The 27,575-nt window shown below is 44.8% G+C and overlaps 1 protein-coding gene across 6 annotated transcripts in view; it reads right to left on the bottom strand.

The window, feature by feature from the left end:
• Window positions 1–27,575, bottom strand: part of RIPOR2 (RHO family interacting cell polarization regulator 2) — a 207,028-nt gene that overhangs the window by 69,042 nt on the left and 110,411 nt on the right. Inside the window, exon 1 of one of the 6 annotated variants that reach the window (XM_043449927.1) lies at window positions 12,066–12,344. The exons of the other annotated variants lie outside the window; for them this stretch is intronic. The gene's annotated coding sequence lies outside the window, so the exon portion shown is untranslated. Of the gene's footprint in view, window positions 1–12,065; window positions 12,345–27,575 lie in introns of those variants that run through there. 6 annotated transcript variants of the gene reach the window in all.

The raw sequence follows: 27,575 nt of genomic DNA, 5'->3' as shown, positions 1-27,575 counted from the left end.
TGACCTCTGCTCAGTTTCCTCGTCTCTAAACACTTACATCAGTAAGTTATTGTGATAATTAAGGGAAATCAAGCCTGTAAAGTATAATGCACAGAGTACGTACTCAGTAAAACGGATGTCTGCTACGACCACCACCACCATCACCGTCATCATCACTGTCATCATTGTAATCAAGGTCAAGGATAAAAAGAGATATGGCCTCACCTAAACAATGACAGTTTCATGTTCTTATGCTCTGCTTCATTTTGCTAATGGAGTTGGTCTTGCTAAAACCCAAGATCTCAAGTGCTGAAATCTGGTGCTGTAATAAGATTATCGTGAAGGTGCAACTCAATTGTCTCAGCTGGGCTCCCCTGTGAGGGCGTGTGGGGAAGGGAGCAGTCATCCTCAATCTTCTGTTAACCTTGTCTGAAGACAAAAATCTGATCACGGCATGTAACTTGACCTTAGAAAAGTCGAATCTTTCTGGTCCCCCCAAACAGAGCAACTGAAGGCCAAAAATGCATATTTCTTTTTCTCTTCATGGAGTTTACTTTGATTGTTCCTTTTGGATCTTTAGGAGAATGTGATGGCGGGATAAGAGAATAAGAGTGAAGGTCGACGTGCAGTGCTGACTTCCGAACCTCACTGCAGTGTTCTGGTTAACAAGCTCAATTTCACCTCGTCTAAGCTCCCACATAAGACATTTCTTTTACAATTCGTTGCTGGGGTAATCTGACCTTCGAGGAATTGCTCCATGTCCATCTTCCTGACTGTAGTAACTTTAGCGATAACCTAGTATATACTTGTTTTGGTTTGGCTACAGGGAGGTTCAGAGCAAAACTTGCTGCTCAATCATAGCATAAACATTCATTCTTTAAAGTTAGAATATTGATTTTTCTGAGTTCCTCCTTTTAAAACTTATTCTCTTTTTAACTGTATGATATTATAACCTGTCTCAAATTTTTGAAAAGTTATGAAGAATAATTTTTTTAAAATAAATGTTAACCAAATCTAGTCAAAGCTATGATTTTTCCAGCAATCACATATGGATGTGAGAGCTGGACCATAATAAAGGCTGAGCACTGAAGAACTGATGCTTTCAAATTGTGGTGCTGAAGAAGACTCTTGAGAGTCCCTTGGACTGCAAGGAGATCAAACTAGTCAATCCTAAAGGAAATCAATCCTGACTATTCACTGGAAGGACTGATGCTGAAGCTGAAACTCCAGTACTCTGGCCACCTGATGTGAAGAACCAATTCATTGGAAGAGACCCTGATGCTGGGAAAGGTTGAAGGCAAAAGGCGAAGGGGGCGGCAGAGGGTCAGATGGTTAGACAGCATCACTGACTCAATGGACATGAATTTGAGAAGACTCTGGGAGATAGTGGAGGACAGGGGAGCCTGGCGTGCTGCAGTCCATGGGGTCGCAAAGAGTTGAATGTGACTTAATGACTGAACAATATCAACAAAAACCAAATCTTATTTTTCTCCCAATTACCATAGATGAATTCAAAGAGGCTTTAACAGCTCTTGCTTGCTTTAACCTATGGCTTGGCAAAAGTCATGAGCATATTTCTGTCTCTGTCCACTCACTGCCCCATAATTTGTTCCAGCTGCTTGTTTCAGTTTTAGTTTTTGGAAGACAGTAGATCTCAGAGGTTCTGGACAATGTGGAAACTAGCAATCATTATTATAAATCCCCTCTAAATCTTGATAAACAAAATAATCATCATTCCCACTGAATTATTCCCACGAAGGAAATTTTACTCAGGCTAACATAGGGCCCATGAAGACAATTTCTCTTGCATTGATTTAAAAAATGGGCACTTCTGGAAAAGATTACACAGGAGTTAAGACAGTGAATCAAAGCTTTTGTTCTGAAAATTATATTCAAATGTAGTCAGTCCAAATCTGAGAACTCTATTTGTGATGCAAATCAAAGGCAAAAAATACTTCTGTTTAACAAACCAATGCAATTTTTCATATCACACACTAGTTACCAGTTTTAAGTCTTCTCTGAGAACAGAGGGATAGAAGGGTGAAACATGCATGGATTAACCAGATCTGACACCATTCATTTTCTTCAGCTGCAGGTAATTCCCCTGCATAATTCTCCTATGCATAAATTAAACTGCATGAATTAACAATGATCTTGTTTTCCTACATTCAGTAATTAAGACAAAATTGATCAAGAGACACTTTACATGTGGGTATGGATTAGACAATGGTCCTTCTAAAAGAGAAGGAATGACTCCTTTTTTCTTTTAAGTTGGGCTTCCCAGGTGGCTCAGTGGTAAAGAATCCACCTGCCAAACAGGAGACGTGGGTTCAGTCCCTGGGTCAGGAAGATCCCCTGAAAAAGGAAATGACAACCCACTCCAGTATTCTTGCCTGGAAAATTCCATGGACAAAGGAGCTTGGCAGGCTACAGTCCATGGGGTCACAAAGATTTGGACATGACTTAGTGACAGAACAACAAAATTGCTTTTTCTCCATTTCCCTCCCCTTTTGTGGGATTTTCAGATCTCTGAGGCATTGTAAGGGACAATGCTGGTAACGGGGAGGGGGAAGGCTTACCACTGACACTGTCATTTGTCAGAATGGATCGTTTACCCAGTAGAAAAATGTCTGTTTCCTTGTGATCAGGTACCTCTCAGCGCAGGCACAATGCCTACTTAGCTGGGCTGATGAATCTTTTGGCTGGATAATGTGAAAAAACTTCTCGGTGATTACAGTAGAATCCTGAGGTGTCTCATTAATGCCTTGATATCAACTAAGAATCTCAACCTGAAAACCACGTGGACCATCTGAGTACCAAGAGACTAAGCCAAGTGATCTGGGAACCACAAGCCAGCTAAGTTCTGTGGAGGAACTCAGGCTTATGGAACAGGCTACTAACTGGCCGTCATGGGAACTCTGAATTTGGGGTTTTTGCATATTTACATCCACAGCTACAATCCAGACTTGATACAAGGCTACCCGGATTTAAAACTGAACTCTCCCTTTACTAATTTTGCTGAATGTCAGTTCTCTCATCTATAATACAGATGATAAAATTTTACATTGGGGTCATTGTGAGAATTCAGGGAATGAATGCATATGCTTGGCATATTGGAAATGCTATTAAATGATAGCTATTATTATTAATATTACATAAAACATTTTAATTTAGATTCAATGCTTTGCTATGGAAGAGGGGCTTTATGTCAACATCCAATATGAGATACAAGTGAACACATCTATAATTCAGAAATTGGGTTTGTATTTTGTGGGGGGAGTGTGTTATTTTTTAAATTACAAAGACTTCAGACTCCCCTGTGTCTACATTCAGGATTGCATAATTTACTCAAAGAGAAAAGAGAATCTACATGCAAGATCTGTGTGCAGTGTGCTCTGTTGTTCAGGAACTAGCCCACCAGACTCCTCTGGCCATGGAATTTTCCAGGCAAGAACACTGAAGTGAGTTGCTATTTCCTACTCCAGGGGATCTTCCTGACCCAGGGATCGAACCGACATCTCCTGCATCTCCTGCATTGCGGAGAGTCTTTACCACTGAGTCACCTGGGAGGCCCCACGTGCACGATCTACCTGCATCTATTTCCCCTCAGCTGGACTGTAGAGGAGAGATACTCATTCCTTAAACTAAGACTACACATTCTCTCAATACTGTTTCAGTACCTCTAGCTTGATCACTGTATATTCACATACATAAAAGCTCCCTGAGCTAACGCAGCCCCTCAGCCTCTTCTGGCTCTGGCTGTTTTCTTCCATTAGTGGCGAAACAGCCATTTTGCAACATTCAGAGCCAAAACAAATTACATCTGGAAAATACCTTAATGTGAAGAAACACACTTTGAGGATCTAAAAAAAAAAAAAAAAATAAGTAACCCTTTAAAAAGTAACAGCACGTGTCATTTCTGTCCTATTTTAGCCCGAAGACTATTTGACAAAATTCAAAGGGCAACCTTTCTCAGGGATGTCATGGGAGCCTGAAAAGGGAGCAGTTCCTGACCTTTCTTGTGTCATTATCAGGGCAGGTTTCCACTTGCAAAATACTGCATCAAACTGAGAGCATTAGTCAGGTAAGAAAAAACAGTTGTGCTTCAGGCTCTCAATGAATTAGGCTTCAAGCAGGCCATATTTTGGTGCCTGAAGGTGTGGGCAGGCAGAACAAATTATCCATCCCTCTCTCCAGCTTAACACTGATTTTGCTACAGAGGCGAATGGAATGGATATTCTGGAGTGGCAGACCCCGAACGAGAGTGAGAAAGGCTAGGCACTAACCCAACCTCTTAGATATACTAGCACCGTGATTTTGCACAAGCCAGTTAATCCTTTTGTTTTGTTTCCTAGTTGGTGAAACCAGGGACATTAATGTTAGTCCTGCCTACATCATGGGGTTCTCTGGTTTAACAGGACAATGGGTGTGCTGGAAATTGTTGAAAACTGCAAAAACCCACTGTAATAGAAGGTGCTATTTAGACTAATGCATTATTAATATTATGTACTATTTCCAGGGGACACCTTGAACCTCAGAAGTATACTTTAGGTATCAAGGAAGGAGGCATGTGGAAAAAAGAAGTGGTAAGAGCTGTCAGCCTGCAGGCGAGGAAGGGCTTGCCAGGGTGGCTAGCTGTACTTGATCGTGGGTTTGTCTGGCCATGTTTCATCTCTTTTTCTCCATCTCCTAAGTGGGTCCCTCATTTGACAACACTCTCTAAAGTAAAGACTTGCGGTACTTCTACTGGCCACACTGAGACAACTCTACTTTCAAAAGAAGTTCCTGGGAGTCTTGCTTATTCACCTGTTGAATTAGCCAATGTGAAATTCTCTCTCAAGGCTACCAATTCCCCTTTCCCTAACTCCTCCCCCAACACACCAACCTCAAACTGTTCGCTTCCAATACCTGTTTTAAGAATGGGTTTCTCTAGTCAATATTCAACAGGAGGAAAGGTGGGCTTTAGATCTGGTTATTCTACTACTGACAACTGTCATGCTATTTACCTCACAGTGAAGAAATGTGAAATGTGATAGGAATAACAAAAAATTGTGGTTTTAATTGACCTTATTTCTGCATCCGATAGTATGGACTAAAACAACAACAGTGAGTCAGGAGCTGGGAAAGGCTCTGCTGCAGTCAGACGGTGGCTGGACATGGAGTAGTAGGGAACAGAGAAGCTGGGGGCTGGTCAGGCGCCTCTCTTTCTTCCTGTGGTCCCAGGCCTTTCCCTGAGGTCGGTTAGTTTGGGCTTCCTCACAGCATGGCAGCCTCAGGATCGTCAGATAGCTTACATGGTGGCTGATAGCTTCAAGAGCTAGTGAGAAGCTGAGTTATCTTTTGTGAACTAGCCTTGGAAGTCAATTCTCTATGAGTCAAGAGAGCCATGATTTTGAGGGAAGGGAACAAAAACCTCATTTCTCAATGGCAAGAGTATCAAAGTCACTATATAGGAAGGGCCTTATAGGGTGGGAGATACTGTTGAGGCCATCTTTGGAAAACACAGTTTGCCATATAGACTATCTATATGTCAATAATTATCCCTGATACTGATACTTATGTATAATCCCTCCTTAATACCACCCTGCCAACAATAGCTAACAGATCAGTTAGTAACTTCTAATTCAGTAAAACAGGCAACTATTCTGAGGCCTTCTCCTCCTCTCCCCCTTGTGCCTTAATGACTTAATAACACTTGTTAAACTTCCTAAATATCTCAGGCATCCAATTCTGTCCTGCCGTGTCCACATGCCTCCGTCCCTCAGGGCGCAGTGCATATACACTGTAGCTCTCCAGGCTCCCCATGCCTTCTCTTGGCAGCTGCAATGGCTATCTGTGATTGGCACTGGATGTCATTCTAAGCCCCATCTTGGTGACTTTCAGTAATGAAGCCTGGAAGTGGAAAACTACATTTCCCAGAATCCCCTGTAGCTCAGATTCTGCACATGATGCAGGTGGCCTCCCTCCACCAGTGTGCTTGCTGCAAGATTTGAAGGGGAGGCTGTGGTATTAAGCTTCCTATGGCCGCTGTAATGAATTACTATAAATTCAGTGGCGTAAGGTGACAAATTAAGATTTACAGTTCAGAAGGCCAGAAGTCTGAAATGGCTCTCACCGGGCTAAAATCAAGGTGTCAGCACAGGTGTGTTCCCTTCTTAAGACCCTAGGGAAGAACCCAGTTCCCTGGCTTTTCTAGCTTCTAGAAGCCACCCACATTTCTTCTCTTGGGGCTTCTTGCTCCACTTTCAAAGTCAGCAATGCTGCATCTCTCTGGGCCTTCTTCCATAGTCACATGACCACAGCTGGGAAAGGTTCTCTGCTTTTAAGGGCTGATAAGATTAGCCTGGGCCCAGGTGGAGCATCCAGGATAATCCCAAGGAGCTTGACTTTAGCATCTTTCCAAAGGTCCTTCTGTCATGGAAGGTAACATCTTCATTTACAGGTTTGGAGGGATTAGGCCATGGATATCTTTGGGGGGGGCGGCACATTATTTTGCCTACTATGCTGTACTTCCACCTCTTCTGTTGTCACCGCTGGCAATCACCTTCATGGACTACCTGGTTTCTCTGTGGTGGCTTCCTGGCTGGTCGTTTCCTGACCGTGGCAGTGACGGCTTCCTTCTGGAGAGAGCAGCTTCCTAAATCATCAGGCAGTGTCTTCACGATTGACCAGGCAGTGACTCCATTACAACACGACTTTCAAAGTTGTTCCAGAAAGCTCGACATACAGTGTGTTTCCCTGGCCTTCCTGACCCAACAATTTTGTAAGTCATTTTACCTTCTTTCTGCTGAGTGGATTCTGTTGTCTGCAACAGAATCCCGATCCACATTCTCAGTGCTATATCCCTGTGTATGTCTATTTTTCTCTTTTCTAAGCTCCACGTATTTCTGATGGTGAACCATCACCAAGACAACTAAACTGTATTATAATTTTGGAAGATATGGTTCATTTCAAAGTGGCTAAAACGCTGCTAAATAACTTTATAAGAGAAAAGTATGGCATTGCCATTCAAGGGTTACTGGTAGTTATCCTGGAATATTTATTTGGGGTAATTGACCTTGAACCTCTGTATCTCAGCAGGGACGACATTAATTAGAAGGTGGACTGTCACAGTTAAGGCCAAGACCAAGTCTCTCCAGGCCTTCTTACACAGCAAAAAGTAGGGAAAGTAAATGCTGTCCCAGGAATAATCTCTCGGGAATTTACACTTGCTCCAGGAAACTGTCACTCTGGATTTATTCCCCCTGCTAGGGGAAGGAAAAACCATGTGCTCTTTGTGTTCATCTGTGTTGCTTTTGTTATTTGTAAGGTACCTTCCCCCCAATCCCGCCCTTGCCTCCCTTCCAAAAGTCCTCCTAGAAGACAAGGACAGAAGGGGACAAGCTTGAAGAGAATGGAGTCATTGTTCCTTCAGTTCCTTCCTGAACAATCTGCTTGAGGAGAAAGAGATCACTTCCAGTGCTAGAGGTGAAAGCCACAGCATTAAACCCCAAAGACAAGTGACTTACACAAGAAAGAGTTGTAAGGCATTGTTCTATACATAGGTTGTTTTTCGGGATGGTCATCACCAGCCTGGTTCTAATACCATTGCCGTTATTAATAGCCTTATTTCATAATTGTGCCCATCTGACCTTTGCCAGGCACACTGCTTTGCTGTCCTGAACTGGTCTACCTTCATCTTAAATCTAGGTCACAGGCAGTGAGTTCACACTGGATGCCTATGACTTGTGAGGCAGCACGTAAGCCCTGTGGACCCAGGAGTGAACAAGATGGGCCCTCTGTGCCCTCAGAGAGCTCACAATCTTCCTAGTTTTCTTATCTGGTGAGTCTTCTCTTCTCCCTTCCATTTATCTATAATCTTACCAAAGATGATGAAATCCTCACTGACTACTCCAGTCACAGCCTTCCTCGCCTTCCTCTGACCTCCCTTAGCCCCTTTTCTAGGGTGACCAAACCAGAATCCTTCTGAGTGAAAGGGGTGCTATTAACATTTATGCTCATGCTGAGACAATAGATGTCAGGAGGGCAAACCAAGACATGCGGCCAGCACTCTGTCCAACACAGCTGGGTTCCTCCTCCTTCTCTACCAGACTGTGCACTTCCTAGAAGGTATAATCAGTATCTTACACTTTTATATTGAATGAAAAATTTAATTCTGGCCAGATCCCAGTGCTCCCTTAAATTACAGAACATTGTAATTTAGGACTTGGACTTCCAATCCATCCCAGAAATACAAATGATTATTCATCACTTTATTATACTTTTATATTTGTTTATCACTTTATTATATTTGAATGCTAAATGGTGTGAAAAACATTCCCTTTGTCTAAGACACTGCCATCCTCCATCTGGCAGAGAGCTCATTTTGAGCTTATGAAACACAGAAACATTGCACCTCATTTGCTCTCACTGTTGAAAAGAAATCTAATTTTCTTTTTTAATTAGTGTGATGGACGTGTGAAAACATTCATCTCCTCCACGCAGTGCTCATCAGTGTCATGTAAACGATGGGCACAAGAAAATAAATCGCAGTGGTTTCTTTTCTCGGTGGTGTCCAGGGAGGGCACCCTGCATCGGGCCATGTGTAAAACGATCTTTTCTAGGTAACTGGCCACATTCGAGAAAAACATCTATTATTTTGAGGGAATATTTCCAACTAAAGTGGGATAAGTACACTGTAACCAAAAAAACCCCCACAACCCACCACCCCCCCAACAATAACAACAAACCTTGGCCATTCCCCCAGCGAGGAACTTGGTGGCCTCAGAGAGGAGATAGGAAGAGGGGGGAGGACGTGTGGGTGTTTCGGTGTTAATTCATTCAAGATCTGTGCATTCAGTGCTTTTGTTTCGTGGATTCGGCTGGAAGGCCTCCATGTGCACAATGGGGGAGGTTTTCATTTCCAGGGGGAAAATGTGCGGAGAAACCGTCTATAAGGATATGATTTTGAAAGTGGAGGGGAATGAAGCCGAGGAGGGTTCCCTCCAGAGGAAAAGGCGCATAGTCATAATCGCTCTCCTTTTCTGAACAGATCTTTCTAATAATCACACTATGGGGTGTTTACATGACAACGGCTTCACGGAGCCACCCCGGTGTCTAGGTTTGCCTTTGGGGAACCAATTATGTGCTGCTGGCCTATCTGTACCTCCTCTCCCCACCCCCACCCCCAATTCCCTTGCTTCATTGTCTCTTTTCAGCTAGTATTCTTTTCTGGTTGAATGGCCACAAACACAAGCTGTCTATCTCCTCCAAGTCGGTGGAGTTGGGCTTGGCAGATGAAAATAACCTTGGTGAAGGAGTCGTTCAGAAGCACGAGGCCCGGGCCATGGCCACCAGGGCGGAGGAGGTCCACGTGGAAGGTCAAATATCTGCCACTGCCCCGAGGAGAACCCATTGTATAAACAAAACAAGACTTTCACTTCTACCACCACTTCCTCCCAAGAAAAGGAAGAAACTGAGTTTAGACCTCTATCTTCTTTTCAGAAGAGAAACAAGACAGCCTTTTATCTTTTTCCCCAACTCACTGAACACAATGAGCAGTAAAGGAAAACACTGGTTTGCAAACACTTCAACCCCAGGGACGGCTGTTCACCCAACTCTACCATTTAATATGAAAAGTGCAGGCTGCGCTGTTCGCCCTACATAACGGCCTCTGTCTGTGTTTTAGCCTCCTGATGCCGAGGGTGAGTCAATAATACATGAATTAACCCAAAATCCAGCAGAGCAGGGACTTGGTTATAATCACAGCTGGGCACGTGGTTGGTATCACAGCTGGGCTGTGGGGTTTTACCACACTAGGATGTATCCACTCAGCAACCTCAGGCTTACAGTAGGACACCTGACTATCATCAGGAGGGCCCCAAGTCAACAGACTTCAGTACTAAAGAGTAGAATTTTGAAGTGACACCCACAGACATAAATATCTCCTTCCCAGGCCCCTTGGTTTCTCCAGGTCACCCTTGAAGAGGGATCTATGTGTCCCTTTTCTGCTGGAAATAATCTGACTTTGCAGTCAACAGAAAGAAGATAGCCGCGGCCAGCATTTGTGTTCGAGTACACAGAATTCTAGGCAAGTCAAGTCCCCAGTGCAGGCTTTTAGTTTTTCCTCACTCTAGCTTGGGATTTCTTTATATTTATACTGAAGATAAAATAGTCAAAACCAAAATCTCACACTGGACTGGCAGAGGAAGAGAAAAGCGGCACCCACTGGGGGCCTTTCAGAAAAGCAACATATGCAGTACGTTTTTATTTAAACAGATCTTCACTCTTCAGGTTTTCAGATGTTTGGATGCAGCAGATTTTTGGACAGACAAATGCATCAGCTTCCTGGGGAACAGCCAGGATTTGGCAGCATCTCTGCAGCAGGGGGAGCTGGGCACAAGAGGCTGACCGTGAGGGCTGGGCTAGGAGGGGTGGGGAAGAGCAGGGAGACCCTTTCCTCTAGTGGCTCTTCCCCTGAGTAGACACACCCCTGCAATTTGCTCCTACAGCAGGTTAGCCACTGGCTGCTTCCTAATTAACCACTGGAGAGTAGCCTGATGATGTTCATTCTTGAAGAGTTCACAGCTGACATCCCCTGCTTGGAACAGCAGCTATAACAGTCTGATGGAGACACAAAGGAGGCAGACAGTGGGGGTGAGAGGGAAAAATCAGAGGCTGTTCTGAAAAGGCTGGAGAAGCAAGAGGAAGAGGGGAAGTAAGTGAGCATGAATATACTAAACTGGGGGTGGCTAGGACTAGAGGAGCATACTCGGAGCCAGGTAGACGTGATAGGAAACAAAAAGGAAGAAGTGATCACGTGTCAGATAACAAAGGGGCAAAGGCTCAGAGGAGATGCCCAGTCCCATACAGAGCACAAGTACAGTCTCTTTAGGAGTGGGGGACGATTGGTCACAGTCCTAGAACTTGGCAGTGAGTGGAGAGCAAGTGAGGAGGGAGGGAGGAGAAAAGACAGATCCAGACTGGTTTCCAAGACAATCAGGGTTGTTTCCCCCGGCCCCCAAGCTTAGACGTTTCCTCTCTGTCACTCACTCGAGCAACACGTTGGTATCTTCAGGATAAGGACCCTCGACGCTGCCAACATCCCCTCTGCACCACCCCCGCCCCTCCCCCAACAGAAGTCCGTCCGGTTATCTCGCTTTTCCACTTGCTCTCTTGCTCCCGCGGGAGCTGTCACTTCGCCCGAGCGACCGGCCCAGCACTTCTCCCACCTTAACATCTGGATGGCTTCCGCTCGTCTCATTGCCAACAGCAGCTACCTTCTCCTAGACTGAGGCTCTCTATGCGCCCCCCACCATCCTGGGGGAGGGGGACAGGAGGTTATGGTCTCGCGGTAACAGAGGTGCAGATGCTTCTTTTTCCTAGACCATCTCCCAAGCCACAGAAACTTGCACCGGTGCTCCGTCCTCAGGTGCATCGATACCCCTTACCCCGTCGTTTTTCTAGACGCTGGTTGGCATCAGTGCCATACATTTCCCCTTCTTGCTCCCCGCCCAGTTCTCATTCCCCCACCTCACACTGCCGGTTTGGAATCCAGACTCGGAGGGATGACGCTGGTTCGTAGCCAAGCTGAATCCGGGCAGCCTCGGGGCGAGTTAGCATCCCAGAGGCTGTAATCCCAGATGCGAGCTGGACTCCCCGTGGGCGCTGACAGTGCCGGAAGTCGCTCGGCTGCAACCAGTATCCTAGGACCTGCATCCCGAAGCGCTCGCACCAAGCCCACTCCCCGGACACCTAATGTCCAGCCACGCACATCCTCGCCCCAGAAACAACGCTCCAGTCCCCGGGCACTGCCGCGGGCCCCTCACCATCTTCTGGGCCGGTCCTTCCACGTTCCTGGGCATCCCTCCGTTCTGCCTTCAAAAGTGCTTGTGTCCCCTTACTGCCCAGCAACTTAGCGTCTCTATCCTGTGGGCATCAGACACCCGAACGCTCCCAGGCGGAGGAAACCAAGGACGCCCCGGTCCCAAGGGCTCCTTAACAGGCGACACTCATTCAAGCCGACGACACCCTCGCCACAGAGACCTCACCCGGACTGTCAGCAAGATCAGCAGCAAAAAAAAGAACAAATAAAAAGGTGCACATACCTAAAGACGAAGGCTCCTTGTCATGACAGGGGGACACTTGAGGTCTCCGGCTTAGAATAACAGCCTCCGTGCCAATGCAATGCCCGGGGCCGCCCGCACCTCGGCTCTGCAGACAGCCTGAGCGCGCTCACTCGGGGAAAGGGACAAAGGGTCGCGGGACGCGCTCGGGCCCCGCGTCCAGGCCCCGGCGCCGGCGGCCGACCTCCCGCCTCAGCTCGCGGCAGCCAGCGGCGGCGCGGGCTGAAGTTGCGGGGCCGGCTGCGCGCGGAGCGAGCGCGGCGGCGGCCGCGCGGGGGGCGGGGGGCGGGGAGCGCGGGGGCGGGGCGGGCGCGGGGCCCGCGGCGTCGCCGGGGCGGGGCGGGGGAGCCAGCTGCTTGACAGTTACTCCAGCCCAGCTCCAAAGGCTGCGCTTTGCTGTCGGCGGCCAGCTGATCGCCGCCACGCCGAGATCCTTGGCACGGGCTGGTGTCACCGCTTTGGAGTTATCCCTGGAATTCGCGCAGGGGATCGAGGGCTTTGGAACAGCCGAGGCCAGCAAAGGCTCTTTCAGCTAACCTTTTGGGATTTCGAAGAGAGGCTGTGCATCGAAACAATGCGCTGGGGCGACATCGGTGACGTGTGCGTGCGTGAGTGTGTGTGTGTCTGTGTGTGTGAAGTTGGTTGCCCCTGGCAAGTGTCGTGTTGGAAAGCCCCCTTGACGTTTGCTTTGTGTGGGCTCTCGGCTAGAGCTTGTTTGAGCAGCGAGATCTCATAACAATGGGGAGAAACAGAATTGTCTTATTTTGTTTTGGCAGATTAGAACTATACATAATCTGTTTTCTTTAGGAAAGTGTGGAGCTGACAGGCAAAGACATTCCATGGAAATAGTCTTTGGAGTGGAAACTGTCCAATCCTGGGAGTGTACAAGGACCCAGAGACAAGGTCTCTGCCTCTTCTTAAATAGGGAATCTCTTATGAAGTCTCAGTTTCCTTATCTGTAAAGTCATCATCCTGAATGAACTGTGTACCTAGAGTATGTTAAATAGAATGGTGCATCCCTATTCCCAACTTGGGTGAGACTCAATGAGTTTAGATGTGGACCAAAAGAGAACATTTGAGGACACCGTGTCCTTACCCAGTGGTGATAACGAGACTGCGTCGTCACACCTGGATTCTGAGACAAACCATAGTCTAACCGGCGACGTCATAGCTGACCTAAGGATTCAACAGGAGGAGCCGGGTGTACTTGAAGCCTAGAAAGGGCACCCAAGAGCAAGCCCTGGTCACCAGGTCACTGCCTTAGACTATGGAGGAGAGCCTGAGCAGTGAGTGCCTTGACAGGCTGCACGCTTCATGACAGCTGGATTTTTCCACACACCCACCTCCCTCTGTCCTTCTTCCAACTGACTAAATAGTTCCTAACAGCACTCATTTTTCCCAAAGAGACTTTCCTTCAGGAGAGAAAATGTGTTGACCACATGATATGAACATTCCAGTCTTCCTGGCAAGTTATTCCTCGTATGTGTTCAATAATTGGTATTCTGGCCAATATGTGTCCCTAGTGAGTTAGCTTGACTTGACATAATCCTTAGGATGCTGAAAGCTACCGTTCATTGCTTTTCTTCTTATACCCTAGACTCTGGAGCAGATGGGCTTCCCTGGTGGCTCAGCTGGTAAAGAATCCATTTGCAATGTAGGATTGGGTTCAGTCCCTGGGTTAGGAAGATCCCCTGGAGGAGGGAACGGCTACCCACTCCTATATTCTGACCTGGAGAATTCCATGGACTGTAAAGTCCATGGGGTCACAAAGAGTCTGACATGACTGAGCGACTTTCACTGAAGCAGATACTTTACAAGCACTGTATCATTTGTTCCTGACTATAAGTTTGCATATTAAAAAGCAGAGACATTACTTTGCTGACAAAGGTCCGCCTAGTCAAAGCTATGGTTTTTCCAGTAGTCATGTATGGATGTGAGAGTTGGACAATAAAGACAGCTGATCACTGAAGAACTGATGCTTTTGAACTGTGGTGTTGGAGAAGACTCTTGAGAGTCCCTTGGATTGCAAGGAGATCAAACCAGTCAATCCTCAAGGAAATAAGTCCTGAATATTCATTGGAAGGACTGATGCTGGAGCTGAAACTCCAATACTTTGGCCACCTGATTCGAAGAACTTGTTGGAAAAGACCCTGATGCTGGGAAACATTGAAGGCGGGAGGAGAAGGGGACAACAGAGGATGAGATGGTTGGATGGCATCACTGACTTGATGGACATGAGTTTGAGCAAGCTCTGGGAGTTGGTGATGGACAGGGAGGCCTGGTGTGCTGCAGTCCATGGGGTTGCAAAGAGTCAGACATGACTGAGGGACTGAACTGACTGATAAGTCTGTAGTAGGTATTAATGCTCCTATTTTGTGGATGGGAAAACCAAGATTCAAGGGAGTTACTGTGACTTGGCCAAGGTGACACAATTGAATAAACTTTAGATGCTTGTGCAAAAGCTGGATTTTGACACTTGCGAACTTGGATGATGGTGGCCCTACCATCCTGTCTGTCATATATCCTTGTTCCCTTCAGCCTGGACCTGGATTCATCCCTGATGTATGCTTGTTGATACTTGACAGCTGAGCCCAGGTTTTGCAGATATTTCCTTATTCTACCTCCTTTCTCTTTCACCTATTTGATGACCCCCCAGTCCTTTCCAGCCTCAATAAATTTGAGAGTCACAAAGGTCCAAACAGCTCCACAACTCCTACAGCATTTCTTGGCCTCTTGAGAGCTACTACAATGGCCATAAATAAAACTGCTATTGAAACATTCATTCATAAAGTAAGCATTTGTGGAGATCTGAGAAAAGGACAGGGGGCGGGGGGGCGGGGCAGGGAGAAAGAATGCTCTCCTCATGCCCCACTCAGATAGTTTACAACCTAAATGGTGATAACCCAACTAAGTGTGGGAACTGAATGACATTGTTTAAGACAATGGTGAAACAGACCACAAGGACAGGTAGGATTAAACCAGAAGATAAACTCTTCCCTCCTCCCACCAGAGTGAGCAAAACCAGCAGGAGGGAGAGGATGGAACCTGGATATCCTCCTTAAAAGATAATTAGAATTAGGGCAAGCGAAAAGTGATTCTAAAGGTAGGTTGAGGCACTTTACAGAGGCCTAAATGGAGGTCTAAATACACATAAACATCTTAGATGGGTATTCAAGGCCCTGCAGTGGGGGTCTCATCTATTCATTCAGGGCTTTAAGTCATGTTCTTGTGCTAAAGATTCCCAGTTTTCCCGTGCTGCAACTACTGAGCTCACATGGTGTGATGAAAGATCCCGCATGCCCTGACGAAGAACCAGTGAGTCACAACTGAGACCCGACACAACCCAAAGTAATCAATATTAAAAAAAAAAAGATTCCCAGATTTACATTTCCAACTCAGAACTCTCCTCTAAGGTCCGCTATCTGAGTACCCATAAATTCTTGTTAATTTCTTGCTGGCCAATTCTTGATTCTCTTCCTCATAAACCAAAACTGATCCTCCCCTATTCTTAACCATCTTAGTTAAAAATAGAATAAATGGCACCAATATCCAACCCATTGCTAGAGGGCCAGAAATGAGGAAGTCATTACTGATGCCTCTTTTTTCTTGCTTCTCACACTCAATTCACCAACAAAACCTGTTGCTCTATCTCTGACAGTTCTCATTCTTGGTTACCTCTCTCCAGCTCTAGTACCACCACCGTTCTCTGAGACCCTTCATCTCTAGCCTGTATCACTTTATCTCAACTCCACTTTGCCCCTCCCTAGAATCCATTCTTCACTGTGGTGGGACAACTTTAAGATGGTCCTTACTGATTCCCACCCCCTTAGTATTCACACCCTCATGTAATCCCTTCCCCATGAATGTGAACCTAGTGACTTACTTCTAACTAATAGAATATGGCAAATGGGCTGAGATATCACTTCCATGATTAGATGATAAAAGATTTTGATATCTATCTTGCTAGTTGAATCTGTCCCTTTCGGGCTTTGATAAGGCAAGCTGCCATGTTGGAGGCTCTCATATGACAAGGAACCTAGGTCCTCAGTTCAGTAGCTCACAGAAATGGAATCTTGCCATCATATTAGCTTAAAAGTGGATCTCTCCTCAGTCAAGCCTTCAGATGAGACCCTAGCCCTAGAAAACACATTGATTGCAGCCTGAAGCTAAGCTTGAACTCCTGACTCACAGAAACTGTGAAATAATAAGCATGTGCTGTTTTAAACTGCTGAATTTGTGACAATTTGTTATGTAGCAATAGATAACTAATACAGAAAGAGTAATCTTTAAAAATAAAAATTATGTTGTGGTCGCTATCCTGCTTAAAACGCTGCCTTCATTCCTCACTTATTATAAAATCAAATCCAAAATCCATGACAATGCTTACAAATGCTGGTGAGCCAATCCTTTTCAGCCTTACTTACGTCTCCAGCCTCTCTCTTACTAAGCTCAGGTCACTGAGGTCACAGGGGCCTTCTTTCAGTTTCCTAAATGTGCCAAATCACTTCTCAGAGAGGTCTTCCCTGATCACCCACATCTTTAAGTATATTCTTCCCCTCAATTCTTCTTTTTCAATGCACTGTCTTTTATAGCACCAGTTGTAAATTGAAATGATTCTTTTTACCTTTTTAGTTGTCCTTGGTCTCTTTTTCATTGAACTGTGAAATCATAGGGCTTCTCAGGTGGTGCATGCAGTATGAGATCATAAGGGCAGAGACTGTTTCTGTCTTATATATTGTGGTATCCCCAGCACAGAGCAGGAGCTTAAAAACTAATTAGTGAATGAAAGACAAATAACTCTGCCTTTCTGGAGCACACCTGGACTCTTACCTTGATCTTTTTTTTCCTTTGTCAGCCCCACCCCCAGCCGATCTCCATGCCCATAGCCCATTTCCTAACAGCCACATCTATTCATTAAGATCCAGTTTCAGTACTGTAGTCTGTATCTGTTTCCCCCAGATCTCTTACCGCTTTCCCTACATTCTTACTTCAGAACTTTCATAGCATCTTAGATCTTAACATCTCCTGAGATGCTGGGCAACCGCCACTTTGATTTATGGTTAATTATGTAGAGTCTAGTGGTTCCAAACATTTCTCCATTTACCTCATTCTAGAGAAAGAAGCCTGGAAAGAAGTACAGTTATGCAGGAAAAGTCTTGGGAGAAATAAGAGCTACTACAGATTAGCATCACTAGCATTAGTAGTCTATTACAAATCAGATTAGATTATAATAGACTACCTAGGAAAAATCTAGGGGGAAGAACAGGGTCTAACACCCACCCTGAAGAGAAGTAGATTTCTGTTTCCCCACTATATTAGTCTGCTAGGACTGTCATAACAAATACCATATACTGGGTGGGCTTAGACAACAGAAATGTGTTTTCTCACTGTTCTGGAGGCTAGAAGCCCAAGATCAAAGTTCTGGCTGATTTAATTTCTGGTGAGGGCTCTCCATTCTGTCTTGAAAACTTGACCACTTGAAGCATTCAGAGATACACTGGTGTAGCCCTGGGAACCTCATCCAGGAAAACAGTGAAGCCCAGAGCTTGTTAGGCATCTGTGGTGGGGATATTATAGAAATCTCCTTTAGTGTGAGAGTTTGTTGCACTTTCACACCAATGGAAAGAAATAACTTTCCAAAGCAGTCAACAGTTTAACACAAATCCCCCAGCCCACCCCTAGTCCCCATCCATGTATCAATTTTAATTTAACAGCCCAAGGGACAAATGATGGAGAAGGAAATGGCAGCCCACTCCAGTATTCTTGCCTGGAAAACTCCATGGACAGAGGAGCCTGGTGGGCTAGTCCAGAGAGTCACACAGCCAGACATGACTGAAGCAACTTAGCAGCAGCAGCAGCAGGGAAAAATGATAGCTATTATTTCAATAAACTATTATTTCAACTCAAGTGCCAGGCACTCTGCTAAGGGCAGGAACCACAGAAATAAACAGGAAAGTCATGGAACCCATCTTGCGGAGCCTGGTTGTAAGGACAGCTGTAAATAACTGAGGCGGGTGTTATGAAAGAGGAAGTACTATGGGTGCTATGGGAACTGTGATTATTTTTGGTGCCATAAAACAGGGTGTTTGAACTTCAGCAGCACTGAAAAGGGTCTTTTCTGAAAACTGAGTTTCATTGTTCTCCCCTCATGGGCATTTTTAAGGCCAGATTTTGTTTAGGGGACAGAATTGGCCATGCCAGCCAGGCTGACTGTTCTTTGCACCACCAAATCAATCTTAGTAAATGCACAATTCATTAGAAGAAAGCAGAAGAGCATCTGAAGTGCAGCCAATTGTTTCCTGATTTAGAGCGTCAGATATTTAATGCAGGATTCAGAACATGTCCGAAGACCCACTGCCATTATGAATTGAAGTAAGTGCTCTAATTGCAAGGTGCCAGAGATCTTTTATCTAGGGACCTCTATCCATTTGTATTTCTCTATGTATTCCTTTTGCCTGCGATGCTCGTGTATTCGGGCTTTTACTCTCTGTCTAGTTAACTAGTCCTGGAGAGAGGTAGCCAGATCCAGCTAAGATCGAATCTTTCTTCAGAACTATGATGTTTAATATCCAGGTGGATAGCATATCTAATATCCTGATTCTGCAATTCCTTCTCTACTCTTATGACCTTCCTCCATAGGCATTCGGTCACCCAACTGCATGGCCAAATCATGACTGGGAATGCTGCCATGAGAAAGGAAGGTGCTAGAACTCCTCTCTCCTACTTTACCCTCCACCTTGCTCACATCTACTAATGTTTCACTTGTCGCTATAACCAATCTTTCTCTATTTCCTTTATTTGTTTTTTATAATTAAATTTATTTTTAATGGAAGGATAATGAATCAACATGAATCAGCCACAGGTATACCTATGTCCCCTCCCTCTTGAAGCTCCCACCCACTTCGCTCCCTCCCACGCCTCTAGGTTGTTACAGAGCCCTGGTTTGAGTTCCCCGAGCAACACAGCACATTCCCATCGGCTATCTATTTCACATATGGTAATGCGTGTGCTTCCGTGTTACTCTCCTCATACATCCCGCCCGCTCCTTCCTCCTCCCCTCCTTTATTTCTATTTTTCTAGTTTATGGAGTGCATAAGAATCACTCTGGGATGGAGTTTAAAATGCAGATTTTGATTTTTTAATTCAGTTGTTTGAACGAGCACGCTGATGACTCTGCTACAATTGTCTGAGAACGTACTTTGGGACCCTCGGGTCTGGGTAAGGTCCCAACAGGTGCCCGGCCCTCGTGGCACCACCGTGTGTTTCCAGAAGCCTTTCAGCTGCATCCCCGTCTCTCCGCAGTACCCAGTCTAAGCCTTGGCTCTTCCTATCATGACAGAGTCCTGGAAACAGCCTTACAAAAAGTGTTCTGAGTTACAAAAAGACTTGGAGTTGAAACACATGGGTTGTAAACTCAGGACAAATCTCGACCCTTGTGATCTCGGGGGCCTTACTTGTCAAATGAAGGATTTGGACCCCTTGATCACCAAGCTTCCTTGGGCTCTAATATTTGATATTTTCTACTTCTACCTTTTTGCTCGGGCCATTTCCACTGCCTGTAAACTTTCTGCTGAGAATTGCCCATCATGTTTTCTTTTACCTCTGAGGTTTGTCTCTAAAAACCCTGCCTAGCTAGAAAGCCTGGTTTAAACACTGCCTCCTTTCCTGATGACTTCCTTGGCCCTCCAAACTCTGCCTGTATCCTCCTGCAAGTCCCTTGTGTGTCCCCTGAATACAACCCTGTCACACACCTTCCTTGCAGCCTAAATATTTGGTACACATCTCCTCATCAGTTTATAAACTCCTTGATGTCGGGAACTATGCTTACTACCACTTACAGCATTGTAACTTCTATATTAAAGAGCATAGAGAATCATCAGTAACTACCGACTGTGTTTGGAACAAGAGCACATAGTGTCCCTGCTATCTTCTGCCACCTTATCCCCTGGAAAAAGTACGTTAACAAGCCTGTATTTTTTGACATTAGAGCTGGACCTATAGAAGTACGTTCCAACCTAATAAATGACAGCTGAGTCTTGCTCGCTGCTCTCTGAACTGCTGAGAACAGAACCCCATTCTCCTTTGCCCAAGTCTGGTTCTGATGATAAGGTTCTCAAGGGAGCAGGCATCTCATGCTGTTGTTTTCTTACCATTGTCACACATATCTGCTTGCACAATGGGAAACTAGTTGAGCCAACACCCTTAGCATTTTAGTATGTCCCAGGAGTGGATGCCTCAGGGGGTCTGAAATCAGGCCTATGCATTCAGGCAAATGATCCAATCTTAAACCCCGCCTTCACCCCCACTTCTAGCTTCTGCACCAAGTGACCTGGAAGTTGCATGGGTAAAAGATAGTCAGCAAAATGTTCAAGGCTGACAGGAAATAAAATACGTCCCACATGTAGCAAACAACCCCCTCCTGCCCAGCAACTTGAGATTGGACTTCTCATATATTACTATTATATTACAAGGAGTGGTCATTTTCTGCAATAATTAACTTATAAAAATCACTTCCCAATTTTGTGATCTCAAGCCCCATTACACAATAATGTAATCTAGACCAGCCATTTAATAGTTTATATATATATACACACACACAAGTTTATATGTATAGATACTTGGAGGGCATTATGCTAAGTGAAATACATCAGACAGAGAAAGACAAATACTGCATATCACTTACATGTAGAATCTAAAATACACAAGAAACTAGTGAATATAATGGAAAAGAAGCAGACTCATAGAGAGCAAACCAGTGGTTACCAGTGGGGAGGGTAAGAGGAGAGGGAAACATGGTTAAAAGGTATAAACTGTTAGGTATAAAATATGCTACAAGCATACAATTCAGGGAATATAGCAAATATTTTCAATAACTATAAATGAAACATAACATTTAAAAATTATGAATCACTATACTGTACACCTGTAACATATAATATTGTATATCACCTATACTTCAATTCTTAAAAAACAAATATTTATTTATATAACATAACCTAAATCCTCTTGTATTTTTAAAAATTGTTAAGGACCTTAGGGAATCCCCTGAAAGAGTCTTGGGAAACTTGAGGGCTCCTCAGACTATATTTTGAGAACCTCTGCTTTATACTGACAAACATTTTGGTAGAACATTAACTTTACAAACTCCTATAGCTCTGAACCCAGTAAGGCTGAAGGTAAATAGCATAAATTTGATTTAACAAATACTGTTGCACAAAGATATTAAAAGAAGTATAAAATAATGCAGAATGAATGCAGAAGTGACTGGAAACTATCACTACGCACATATACACACAGTGCTAGGTACTTGGCATGTAGGCTTTTCTTAAGGTTTTAAATTGACTTTCACTTCATAATGAATCTTTTCCCTTTTTCTCCCATTATCAGGGGAAACATAAAGGAAGACATTTGTCTGTACAGTTCTCCAAGGTGATTTATTTATACTGTGTCCCCTGGGGCCCCCTGTGGCTTGCAGATTGTCCCACGCAGCCCCTTCCTGTTCTTTCTCCACCTTTATCACTCCTGCTGTCTGCCCTGGGGCTCCCCATGGAGGGACCACATCAACGTCCAGTGATGTCCAGTAGGGTTTGGCCAATGGGGAGCCCCAAAAGAGATTAGGAGAGGGGAAAGGAGTGAGGTGAGGATGTTAATTCTGAGGTTCCTCCCTCTGAGGTCACATTGGGCTGGCTGTACCCTTTCACGAAAGATGACTGCTCCCCCCCAACCCCAGGCAGCCTTTCTATATAGTTCTCTCTCCTTGCAGGTTCTAGAAACCTCTTCCTCTCCCATCCTTTGGATCCAGGTGGTGTTGGCTTCATTCTGCCCTCTGGTTCCCCAACACTCTACTGATTCAGACCTCCATAAGTCATCTCTTTGTAAATAAACCTTCTTGGAATTATTCTCATGTGAGCCAGCCATCCATTTCCTAATACTCCCTTAAGTGATGCACATTAATAATAGCCTATTGACTATTGAAAAAAAGTTTTAAATATGCTTTTAGCCAATCATTCATATTTTTAAAAATATTTTTTCTTTATGTAACTCCTTTAATATTTTTCATTTCTCTTTCAATTTTAGGCAAGATCTGTTGTTACACATAATCCTGTTCAATTTCTTTTCTCCTTACTGTCCCCCAGCAATGCACATATCTTTCTAAAGGCTGGTCCCTCTGTAATGCATGAAATAGAGATCGTTAACTTCAGGAGGTGATTTTAGGAGGAATTACGGACCTAGAAACCATTTTACTTAAAACCTTTTCACTGTTTGTTAATCTTCACCATCTTCATGGACATTATTCTGGAGTCCAATTCACATCGGAAACAGATCTCTGAGGTTAACTGGCTGTCGCTATCATTTAAGCAAAGCCCGAGTGAGCTGAAGGGAGGATCAAGGTGGCTTAGAACACAAGGGAAAGGTTCTGAAGCCACGACTGAGATTCCTCCTAGCTGTTCACTCGTCTCTGCAGCCGCTCAGTTCATATTCCTGCTCCTGGGGCTGAGAGTCCAGCTGCATATTTAAAAGGCTGGTGTCTCCTCTCTGAGGCCTGGAAACCATTAGCTCTCCCTGCTAGCTTCGGCATCCAGTGCCTCTTTCCTTCCTAAATCACCCTTTCCCAGCCTCCACCTCCCCGATCGATCGAGATACTGGATACAAGCTCCAACCCCGTGGGCCCCGCATAGTTTCGCTTTGCAGATGGGAAAGTGGAAATCTGACTCCTGCGGCATGGCTTGCTCGACCCACAAAGCCTTCTTTGGTAGCAGGGACCAGGCCTGGCCCCACTTCCCCTCTTTCCTTCTCTGCTCACACACAATCCATGTCCCTGGCAGCTTCGGATAGGAGCCGTGACAACGGGACGGGGCGCTGTCACCCTCCATAATTAGCCAGGCAGGCAGCGTTGCTGTAATATCACAGCGTTGACAGAGCTCTCGCACCTATTAAATTATTCACGCCACCGAAGTGTCATCGGCTGTCACATTCAAAATAGGTCACTCTTGCTCAGGCTGCTGGAGGTGAAAATTTCACAGCGATGGCAACACATCCAAGTGCCTTGGTTTCAGCCAATCTCCAAAGTAAGGGGCTGCTCCAAACAACCCTCTATTAAATTATTTTTCATTGAATCGCAGTTATGCTTTCATGAACGGCAGCAGGAAGCGGCTGGAACAGCTGTCTGCTGGCAGGCACAAGAACTGGGGGGCGGGGGGCGGGTGGAAGGCTTCATTTCAGCCTCTTCCTTCACTGACCTGTCCTCAATGAGCCTCAGGGGGCTGCTTGAGGAATATAAATCTGAACACCTGCTCTTGTTTGCTACCTGTACCCAAGACGGCGGTAAAGTCCGAATGAGGATGTAAGCTCTGGGCACCGGCAGGGTTTAGAAGAACGAATGCACACAGGCCTCTCTGAGAAGTGCCTCTCAGCCCTGGGTGCCACATTCAAAGAGTAATTCAAGTTCAACAGCTGTGGGGCGTGCGTCCCTGCGTTTCAGTTCCTAATTTGCAGACATTTGGGTCTCTTCAGCACTTAGAATACACTTGGCCTCTTGTCGGCATAAATATACTAGTCAACTCAAGTGCCTGGTGGTGCAATACAAACATTTGACTGGCTATTGCAGGGTCTGGTGAATTAATGGCACGTGAATATGTTCTTTTAATGGTTTTCAAGAATACAAAAGACTATCTTACAGGAGGAAGAACAATTTTCCTCTAGGATTAAAGAGAAGTGATTGAAGATGCAGCTCATGGGGCTTGAGTTAAAATACAAGCGAATGTGCTGACTGCTGGTTCTTGACTGTTAAATGGATGTGTGACTGACAGAGACTGATAATCTCCTTGGGGAAGGGGGAGAAAGGCAGGGAGTTTAGCAATGGGATTGACCCTTGCCTGTCTCCTATTAGGAGAATATGTACAAAAACCTCTAAAGAGGTCTCTTTCAGTTGAGATGCTATGGATGCACAGCCTTGGAGCAAAAGGGCAGAAAATGCACACATCTTAACACGGTGAACCTAGCACCAAATGCAGGCAGGCCACGTGAAGAAGGGGAATTCACAGATGCATTTCCACAGCCATTCTGTATCTCATAACAGTGCTCCCAAAGATATGAAGCCCTCTTCTCCAAATATTCACCTGCCAGAAGCCTGTCCAGATGACCCACCCTTCCCCCAACCCCCATCTTTCCTTAAATTTCCCTTAAGTGTTTGTGCACAATTTGTATTGCATTTCCCAGCTCCTAGTTTTATGGAACAGCCCATGCAGGTGATCAAGCTCCATCTCCATAAGCTGGAGATAAATCTATGAATAATTCTCACTTATGTATATGCTGCTTTATCATTAACATTTCTACAGATATTTCCTAGTGCCCACTATGCTGGGTACTTGGAGAGGGACTTCATGAAGTAATCCACTGTTTATAGTTCAACTATCCCCAAGTAGATTCCTGCTTCCCCATCAGGGCAATACTGCCTCCACCCCAAGCCTACTTCTCCAGCAGCCTTCCTCACCTCAATAAAGAGCAGCCCATCCTTCCAGAAGCCTGGATCAGAGTCTTGGAGTCATCCTTGGTACCTTCCCCTCCCCAGGATTCAATCACTATCAGGCCTGGTAAGCTCCACCAATTCTCTTCTGGACTGTTGCCATCTTCTCCTAACTGGCTCCCCTGCTTTTGCCCTTTATGCCATTTTTATTTCCCAGACAGAAGTCAGACAATGCTTTTGAGAGGCAAATCAGATTATGTCACTCTGCTCAACCTTCACCAGTGGTTCCCCATCTCCCATAGAGCTAAAACCCAAATGCTTACAATGGCCTGTAAGGCTATACGAGAGCTGGATCCACCCCCTAACCCAGCCCCCAGGAACCTCTTGGATCAAATCTTCTACTGCTCTCAGTCTTGCTCATGTTGTGCTGCAGCCACACCGGCCTTCTGACTCTTGCTGGAACCTTCCCCTTCTGATATCCAGGTCAGCCTTGCAGTCCCTTCAAGCCTCTGGGCATTTGCCAGAAGAGCCTTCTCTAACCATCATGCTCTATTCTTCTCATCCTGCACTTACTTTTACTCCATAACACGTCTCTCCATCTGACACATCGTGTTTTTACTTGTTTGTTTACTGTCTGGCTCCCTCCACCACCAGCAGAACTTCACCAGGGCTGGGGCTTTGTCATAGTCACTGCTGGTCCCCAGAGCTGAGTAGAGCTGAATCTAGCCCATGGTAGACTATCAACAGATAGTCTTTAATGAATGAAAAAATAATCCATCTTCTATCCCTATATAGTTCATAAGCTCCTGACGGGGGTGCCTCTGCTAATTATGCTACTCTTTTTTAGAGGAGCTTCAGTAAGCGTTAACCTCAAAATATTTATTCAGAGATTCTAAAACTGATTTCCAACTAGGCAGACATTGGTAGGAAAAATTCCCAGATCTAACTCTTAAACATCCTGTTATGGAGAAAACAGTCCTTTTAAGATTGTGTCAGATACGCCCAGAATCAGCTCCCTGGAACCGTTTCTATCTCACATGAGAATTCAGTTCCCTGCTGTTAAGTTTACATAGCTCAAGAAAAAGCAACCATTTTGCAGACTTTCAGGAAATGCCTGTTCTTTCCTGTTTCTTGGTATAGCTCTATTCCTGATTTTTTTTTAATGTGGAAATATATATATGTAAATATAATGCATGTGATGTAAGATTTACAATCTTAATCATTTTTAAGTGTATAGTTTAGTAGTGTTAAGTTCATTCACATTGCTGTGGAACCAATCTCCAGGACTCTTTTCATCTTATAAAGCTGAAGCGATACTCATTAAACAACAACTTCCCACTTCCTCCTCTGCCACCCCATTTTAATTTTATTTATTGTTTTCCACCCCCTGCCAATCACCATGCCATTTTTTTTGTCTCTATGAATTTGTCAACTCTAGACACCTCATATTCATGATTATACAGTGATTTGTCTTTTTGTGACCAGCTTATTTCATCAAGCTTAATGTCCCCAAGGTTCATCCAGGTTACAGCATGCTAGAATTCTCTTCCTTTTTAAGGCTGAATAATATTCCATTGTATGTACATGCCATATTTTGTTGACCCATTTATCTGCTGATGGACACGTGTTGTTCTACCTTTCGACTATTGTGGGTAATGCTATGAACATGGATGTACAACTATCTCTTCAAGACCTTGCTTTCAGTTCTTTTGGGTACAAGGCCAGAGGTGGAATTGCTAGATCATATATTAACTCTACTTGTAATTTTTTGAGGAATTGCACCTGCTTTCCATAGTGGCTGCACCATTTTACAGTCTCATGGACACTGCATAATCGCTCCCGAACTCTTTTTAATATACTTTTCCCCTCCAGCAAGTTAGAATTGCTCAGAGATGTCTAATAGTGCTGAACATTCCAGCTCCTCTCAATGCTTAGCAACTAGGAGCCAAGTGGCCCTACCAAACGTGCAAGGGTGTGTGGGGTGGTGTTTTTCACCCTCTCCTTCATGCCTGTTTTGAAAAGGCTTCCCTGTCCTTGAATTAACATGCAGGCTGTGTGGACACCGGCGGGTCTGTGTTACAGAAGAGGGCAGCGGGCAAGAGCCAGCACTGTTTTGAGGATGATCAAAGTTCTGCTAATCCCGTGTAATCTCCTAATGTAAAGGGGATTATATTTCCAATTTGTGGTTTCTTTGAATGATGCCCCAGGGTCTGGCACTATCACTCCTTGATGAATTGGGAGACTTGGGGTGACGAGTGTGGAAAAGCCAAGAAGATGGCATTGAGTCATGCTCGTGCATCAATCATCTCTGACAAGGAGGTCCAAGGATTTCAGATCTCAGGGACAAAGAATCCAAAGAGTCAGACGAAGAGGAGAGTGCCTTGAAGTGATGCAGCGGTGTAAGTGGGAGGGGCCCTGGACACCTCCTGACTGCTACCTTCTTTCACCTAACTTATCCACGGGCTGGGAGAATAGGGCCTTAGTCCTCCTCTGTCTCTCTCCTTACCTGATGGATGCTCCTGTCTCTACCCTCTCCCACCCAGCATGTTCTGTGTTTGGTTTTGTCTTAAGCTATCAATTTTTCATCATCCTACCAGTTGATGTTACAGAGGAATGTAATTTGAGGGACATGTGTTCTCATAAAAAGAATATTTAAGAGGGAACAAATCTCCTCTTAAAAGCGATTTAAAAATGATAGGACTCTCTCAGCAGACATGAAAAGGGGAACAGCTGGTGGGAGAGATAGTTAAGAAACTCTCAGTGACCTTAAGAGGCAAAATGATGGAACCTGATGATCTAAACGAGAGGTCAGCAGGCTTTTTCTATAAAGAGTCAGAAAGTAAATCTTTTAGGCTTTGGGAGTCAAGAGGTAAAAAAATGAGGAAATTGTTTACTTACATATAACAAGAGAGGAAACAAAACCTCATGTTTTTTATGGGCAAAATTAAAAATATAATAATTGGGCACTTTTTTAATGGTAATACCAGTCCACTAAGCAACTTCCCTGGTGGCTCAGATGGTAAAGA

Source organism: Cervus canadensis, chromosome 28, assembly GCF_019320065.1.
Source record: "Cervus canadensis isolate Bull #8, Minnesota chromosome 28, ASM1932006v1, whole genome shotgun sequence".
Taxonomy (NCBI): domain Eukaryota; kingdom Metazoa; phylum Chordata; class Mammalia; order Artiodactyla; family Cervidae; genus Cervus; species Cervus canadensis.
Note: the sequence above shows the minus strand (reverse complement) of the source record. Positions and strands in the feature narration are given on the sequence as shown.